This window comes from Halyomorpha halys, unplaced genomic scaffold (assembly GCF_000696795.3).
Source record: "Halyomorpha halys isolate HHAL.00 unplaced genomic scaffold, Hhal_1.1 Scaffold11.1, whole genome shotgun sequence".
NCBI lineage: Eukaryota > Metazoa > Arthropoda > Insecta > Hemiptera > Pentatomidae > Halyomorpha > Halyomorpha halys.
This window is the reverse complement of record NW_027111958.1, coordinates 178,643-186,768: the sequence shown is the minus strand read 5'-3', so window position 1 is coordinate 186,768 and position 8,126 is coordinate 178,643. Positions and strand designations below refer to the sequence as shown.

Sequence of the window (8,126 nt, the reverse complement as noted above, 5' to 3'; positions counted from 1 at the left end):
CTGGGTTAGACAGATCGTGGGGGTCCGGAGGATCCCCCATGTGTTGCTTATGTTATAAAATAAACTAAAATAGGAATCTAAATAAGAATTAAAATTAATATTTGAAAGTAATGTTACGTAAGTACTAGAGTAAACTAAATATGTATATATACTAATTTAGATTAATTAAATGGTGATTATGCTTATTAATTGTAATACATGCATCAAGTATATAAAGAAAATATAAAGGTAAATAGGTAAGAAGGCTTAGGTGTTCATGACAGTCTTGAGCAGAAATGTGGCAAACAATAGGTCTATTGTTTCTCGTCAAAGGGAGACCGCGATCCTCACTGTACGAAGTCTAAGAGAGAACTGCCCGAAGTCATCGGTATGGATGCCTTTGCAGCCTTTATAATGTTGTTAGTAAGGGCAACCTCTATCAGTGTCCATATCAGATGGATGAATTTGTGGTGGGGTGGCAAGGGACGTAAAAAGAGTCCAATCTGCTCTTTTAAGCACCCATTTCGGCTTGGTATGTATATGATTTATTGTTTTTAATTTTATATGAAGTGGGAAATGGTCACTGCCGTGTAAATCAGTAAGAACTGTCCAATCTATAGAATTATACAACGTTGGACAACCGAGTGTAAGATCATTTGCTGAATAAATCCCATAGCTAGAGCTAAGGAAAGTATGTTCCCCTGTGTTAAGCAGGGGGAGATTAGTATTGTCTATGAATGTTTCTATTATTTTACCTTGCGTACTAAGGTTTAGAGAACCCCACCGCGGCAAGTGGGCATTCATGTCCCCTAAAAAGAGCACATGTTGTGGTGATTTATTTAATATGTCTATTATGTGTTGGTCATCAATTTGATGGTCCTGTGGCAGATATAGGTTACATACTGAGAAGGTAAAATTCATATGGATTTTAACTGCTATAGCTTGGAGATGAGTATTTATTTGGATCGGTTCGGAATAAACTGATAGGTTTACGGCAAGGAGTACCCAATGGTGGCCATGATTTCAATATATTTAAATTTTTTAAAAATTTCTTTTGTCATGATTTGATAGATTAGTTTCCTGGAGGGTTATACAAAATGGATTTATATCTCTAATCAGAATCTTAAGACATAAAATAAAATAAAGGAGAGAGAAATAAAAGTTACTTTACCTGAATAAATAGAGACATTTTTTTTTAAATTAATGAAGTAGATATTAATGGTGATTAAAAATAGGTTTAGTTCAGAATATTTTAGACAAATAAAGAATAAAAATAAATAAATGAAACAATAATAATAAAAATTACATAGAAATTTTGTAAGAAATATGTAATCAGTTTTTTAATAATTTATTTATTGACATTTACAACTGTATACATATATACACATCAAGTAAATTTGCTGTAAGTGATATTATGACATGATAAAAACATTTGGAGAATCTACCCATTGATAGAACTCCAAAAACATTAGTCAGTTTTAAAATCGAAAATGTGAAAGTAAATATCGACTTTACTTTACTTATTAATCGTGTTCCATTTTTTCTTGGCTCTGTATTCGCACTTTACTTCTTGTTCTTCGTTCTTTAACTTTCGTCCATTCTCCTTGTGACTTATCTTTACTACCTTGGGGAACAGAGATTTCGTTTGTGGTGGATATTTCCGAAGAAGTAGACTTCGGAAAATCTGGAGGAGGATCAGCCTCATCTCTTTTGTCCTGTTTTCGGGTGGAAGACCGTGATTTTTCATGGACTTTTTGAGAAAGGGTTGATGGGATATTGGAAACAGAGGGTATCGCTTCCCCGCTTAATTATTATTATCGCTTACTTCCCCGATCAAATTATTTATGCTTTTATAAATATAGAACGGTGAGATTTTTTTGAAATCTAACGAATTTCCCTCTTCATCTTTTTCGTATCTTTTTATTATAAGAAATCTTACGCATTATCATGAATGTCATTTGTTTTAGTATTATTTGTTTTAAATTTTGCCTTCTTTCGTTTTAAGGGGGGAGACTCAGACTTACCGTTAGATTTTATATTTAATAATTAAAATACAAAAAAAAATATTAACCATAGAAAATCAATAACAACTTAAAGAAACAACTTAACATAACAATATCAACTTAAAGAAAAAACTAAAGAGAGAGATATACTTTGTAGAAACAGAAATAAAATAAAATGAATAAATGAAAGTAAATTTATCGCTTGTAGATACAAGTACTTAATCCGTTGGAGCTCGATCCGCTAAATGCGTCCTTACCACACAAAGTGTAAACACTGACTGATTGTTATTCAGGTTTCTTTTGGGGTTTAGAGATCTTTTTATTAGATAATTTCCATGAGTTAGGAAAATATGTGGAACGGCGTTGTATATGTGGGTGAGGAATAGGATGACTTTCCGATGAAGACGTTTTAGATTAGAATATGGGATGTTATTATGTCGTACACAGGAGCTTTGCGGGTAGGTAATCTTTGAATTATACTATATATTTCAGAAGGATGAAATGCTTTAGGTGGAAGGGTCCTTTTGAGCGGAATATTTAGTTCTGCTTCAATAGATTTAAGATGAATTGGGTTAAGGATATCAGGATGTGGTATAAAAGTTTTAAATAGGTTTTGTCCGAATGTTTGTGATTTTTCTTCGTTATTTCTGGTCCAGGTTTGGGATTCGGTGAGAAGTGGTTAAAATCTTTGAAATTCAGTTTTTTTTTTATTGGTCCTTCATAATGATTTGTCAGTATTTGTAAGATTTTCAGTGAAGTTAATTAATTTTTTTAATTTTGTACTTTCCAATTTCTTCTTTTACTTTGTTAGTCGATTTGGTGTAGTACGTCAGTTGGATATCTGGTCCTATGCCACTTCGATCTTGCCCTGCATTTTCCCTTCAATAAGGTACGAATATACTGTGACAGGTTATTTTGCATATTGTTATTAATTATATTAGTCGAAGTGTTGTCAGTTATACCTGACATGAGTTTTTCAATAGCGTTGTCAATGTCTTGTTTTGTCTTCAGTCGAATGGTTAAGGCTAATTTGGATTCCAGGTCACATTTAAAATTGTTCCAGTGAACTTTTCCTGTAATAAATGAGGGAAAGGCTTCGGTACGAGGCTTGAATGTAAAAAAAGCTAAACTGGACTATGATCTGATGAAAGGTCACCCAGGGATTTAGAACGGCTTGGGAGGGAGAAATTTGAGAGGTGATAAATACATCAAGGATATCAGGGCGCTTTTTGAGGGATGTAGGCCAATCAGCAGAATTGTTGGATAAGAGAATAGAATAGGTATTGGAGGTGGAAATACGGGATTGGGCATTACCACCGGAGTTCGGTATGCGGCATCTCCATCGTTGATGCTTAGCATTATAGTCTTCTCCAGCAATGAATCCCGATCCGAGGAATCGGATTAAGGAATCAAGGAGGTTATAAGAAAGGTTATTACCAGGAGGACAGTATATAGCTGTAAAAGTAACATGGAAAGGTCGAGTTGAAATGATAACCGAGGTTGATTTGATAGCATCTGTTGGATTGGCAGAATATTAATCTATCTATACTTATCTTGTTAAATAAACTATGTCTTCAATTTTTAAAATCCTTTATTTACAATCATATCTATGGACACCTTTGTAGGACCTTAATACTTGTTTATTCATTTTATCAGCCTTTGTTGCTCTTACCTTTGAGTTGAAAAAATAATTATGATAAAGAATTACCTTTTTTTCTCTGGTTTACATCTCTCCCCTTCAATAATTCTGAAAAGAATTTCATAAAGTAATTTATGTAAAATAATAAAACAATATAAAAGAATAATCTGATAAAAAATATAATAAAGAACAAATCTTCCTTTATCACAAATACAACAGAGATATTACTTATCTAGTCTTTAATTGGAAGTGGTAGTGCCGGATATCCGGAATCACCAGATTAATAGAAAAAAAGAGAAAATATAATAAATCTTCTCTTCTTATTGTTCTCTAATAGCACATAATTGGAATGTGTGATTTTTAAATTTATTTTTGTTGTTTGTTTCTGCGGATTATATAAATATAAGTCTTGGTTGAATTTTCTTTATTTCTGTATACATGTTATGTTATTTTTAAGTTGATGAGGAATGTTCGTAAACTGTTCAGTATGGACAGTTCTTAGGTTCTTTGACACTTTCTAATGAAACAATATTATCTTCTCTAATGGTTTTCTCTTATGGCTTTGAATGGGCCTTCCTCCTTACCCTTGTTAGACCCCAAATTTATATATATGATAGTCCCGATTTTGATCACTCCCAACCTGTTTGCGTCGTTAAAATTCTTTTATTTTTTTTTATTTAAAATACTTTTTTGTTTATAGTTGTTACATAATGTTGATAGATATTACAATCTGCCACACAGTTGTGCGCAATAGGTAATAGTGATGAATTATCTCACCACTCACTCGCCATGAAGCCGCTCTATGACTCCTCTACTTAGGTCTGTTGAGATGCAATATCAACAGTAGGTCCTTCAATTCCTTTCGAATCTTGACATAGTCGATTCAGCTTATTCTCCATTTCAATGTACCATGAGACACGATTAACTACCTGAGCTTAAATGAAGCTATGGTGCACCCGAAGAATACAAATCTTCCTGATTTTAAATTGATTGTGCAGAATACTAGAAGCTGAATTCATATCTCAGGACTCCTCTACTTGGTGCCAGTTAACTCTCCTTTCAGCCTTAAGAAAAAAAAAATGTTAATGAGTAGTCGATGAAGAAAGACAACCAGATCCTGAAGTGTCCTGAAACTCAAAATTTCCTCTTTTAAACTCCCAATACTATCTTAATATCGTCGTACTCTGTGGACGAATTTTCTTAACTCAGACTCCTTTTCTTCTAAACATTTAATCTGCACTTTTTCCATGTGCAAATGTGCAGACACTAGCCAGCAACTTCGCAGAATTATAAAGCCCTACGCATGCTCCAACCGTTTCGCTCCTTGTGTGATTACATCACTCAAATTACAAATCACTCCTACTGTATATATAAATATTTATAATCATAACTATGTACATTATCAAATAAACATTAGATATTCAAGACTTACATTGGTGATTGTACATATAATACGTAACAGCATTTTCCTCCTCCACAACAAACGTAAGGACGTGGGCAGCAATAGTGCTCGGTGTTGTCGGTATAATCCACTGAATACTCACATTGTAAACTCGCATCACTTATAATATTGTCCTTCCTAGGAACTGTAAAAAAAACATATTTTTAAAAAATCTCATTTAAATAATTTTTATTTTAGTAATAAAAATCTGGTTGTAGCGTGCATCACAAAAATTTCACTTACTTACGTCCCCACGTTTTGTGTTTATAAGTGAGATCTAGTTGAAGTTAACGCTATTCTTGAGGTTTATCAAATAAATAAAAAATGTCTCAAGACTATTAAATTAAAAAATAAAAAGTTTTTTTGAGTTTCTCGAAGTAGTAATGACAAATATCAATTTTACCTTTTAAGGAAGACAACAGTTTGAAAAATATGGGGCGTCCGTGACCTTACATGGTTGAGACGCAGGTCTTCGCAACCTGAGAACTCGAGTGGTACCTGTTCAAATCCGACCTGGGGATTGACTTTTTTCAATTCTGTGGCGGTCCCACGAAATAAAAAAATTGACCTCCTATCATGGTCAGAATAGGTTAGTCACCTCTATATAATCTCCCTTCTTCCCGATATATCAGAAATGACCAAGAAAGGGGTCATAAAAAAAAAAGTTTAACAAAAGTCACGAAGCCATCAAAAAGCATCAGGCACTCTCGTCTTTCCACTTCAAATCAGATACATCTATTTTTCTCCTTCTGTTATTCACGATTCAGTAATATTTCGTAATTATATATTTTTTATTATTGCTAATAATGAGTTGTATTTAATTTAAAGTTGTATTTTTTTAACTAAACGAAATCAAGGGTACTTTTTTTTTAATATTGCATTTAAGGCGTTTTTGAATATATCAATGAAAATAAAAACTATCAGGTATTAAAAAGAAGTTTATTGTTTATTTATTCACCGAATTTGATCACAATCGTTGTAAAATGACACTACTGCTCTGCCGATTTTGGCGAAATATTTGCAGAGACATGCCTGGCATATACTCGTCTTAAATATGTAATTTAAAATATTTCTGAAAAATATTAACCCATGAAAATTTAATTTACAAAATTTAAGATAAAAACCTCAAAAACTCCAAAGATAGGATGGAAAATAATAGAACAGATAATAAGAAATAAAATGGATTCAAATACATAAAGGGTTTATGAGAAGATATCAACAAATCATTTAAAGATTTTGATATTGGTGAATAATCATCATGTTACTGACCAAACGATAAAATTAAATAATATTAATATTATAGCAATTTTATGGACAAAATTGAAATAAAACGTAAATCAGGATTGTTATATATAATTCCGTGTTTAAATTGTCCAGCTATCTATATCGGTGTTACTAAGCAATTGTTGGGAAATTGATTATATCAACACAGAAATTATACTAGAAATAATGAGAAGGATTGCAATAAAACAGTGCACTAGTGCAGAATGCATCTAAAAAACAACACGAATTTAACTTTGATAACACCATAATTTACAATAAAGAAATACCATAATAAAAAAACAATATTTTCAAAAGAAAAATACTTGAGTCAATTTTTATATCAGTAAATTTTAAGACAGATACCATAATAGATTTTAAGTAAAATAAATTTATGAAAAATATACGTAAAAATTTAGACCAAAATGCTATTTGAAATAAATTAATAACAAGCCTGATCTGAATGTATGAAAGGTTAAAAATAGTTTGTTTATATCATAGGTGATAGTGTAAGTTGATCTAAACTTAAAAGCAAAACTTGGATATTTCGACTGAGAGAACATCAAAGTTTGCATTTAAGTTGAAAACTGAAATTTTCATAATCACAATAGTTTCCTATACTATGAGTATATATTATACTAGCTGACCCCGTAATGGTTTGCTATTGCTATATATTTGAGGATGTATATGGATTTAATAAATACAATTGATAGTTTGTTAATAATTATTGTATTTAGTTAAAATTAAACATTTATGTATACTTCATAATTATGATTTAATTATATAAATTAACCGATAAGGAACGAAACAGAAATTTTAAGTGTCTGTCAGACCAACTAACTAATTAACTATTAAACTAATTAAAACAGGATATATAAAATAAAACGTTTAAAAACTATTTTCTTTGATTGATACCCCCATTTCGCCTTCATAAGGGCAATTTAAATTTTGTTAATGTAGATAAAAAGTGCAGGCATTCTGTTTCCAATGGTTCTATTGACGCAGGAATTATCGTAAAATGCAGAAGAGTTATGAACTATAGTCACCAGATAATATATAAATAAAACTAGAGTGTTTATACAATACTTAAAATTTCGAATTCAAATTGTCTCAATTCATTCACCAGATCTTACTGAGTAATTTGAACCATTCAAATTAATAATAAATTAAATTATTTGCTCAAAGAAAACGCATTAGATACTCCTATAACCACATCTTACCATAATTTGACTTAACATCTCTGGAACCAGGCAGGGAAACCCCAGTATCCTGTAGAATGTCCTTTTTTATAATATGGCCACCGACGCAGAAACAATGGGAAGCGCAGATTACAACAAAAACAGCCAGTGGGAGCATTATACTTGTTTTATTTTTAATTTGGATCTGTATTATTCTTATAAATCCCGTTATCGGATTATACTTATCTTTATCAGCATTTATTGCACAATAAGTGCTACGTTTTATTAGGAAGAGCTTCAGACTAAATACCACGTACGGTCCGTTTCAAAATTAATGGTAATTTCCAAATAACTCGCTATTTTAACTAGCCTATTTTAACTGAAACCCCCTTTCAAAAATAATAAAAATTTAAATGCGATTAATTTATATTATAGCAAAAACCATTATCAAGTAAAACTAGCAAAACGCAAATTCTAGCAACATAATTTGTAACATAACATAAAGAGTGTTTGGCTAAGAACATTAAGGTTTCGAATCCCACCTAGGTCAGTCAATACTTATTTTGTGGTAACCTTAAGAAATGAATCATGACTCACCTACTGTATAGGCTTTCAATGGAGAAATT

At 31.5% G+C, this 8,126-nt stretch overlaps 1 long non-coding RNA gene across 1 annotated transcript; it reads right to left on the bottom strand.

Moving 5' to 3' along the window:
* Positions 1–3,555: 3,555 nt before the first annotated feature.
* LOC106678934 (uncharacterized) lies at positions 3,556–7,702 on the bottom strand. The gene is made up of 3 exons (XR_001342860.2): positions 7,543–7,702; positions 5,054–5,207; positions 3,556–3,729 (listed from the first exon to the last, which is right to left on the bottom strand). It is a non-coding gene; the product is annotated as an uncharacterized lncRNA (long non-coding RNA).
* Positions 7,703–8,126: the final 424 nt, after the last annotated feature.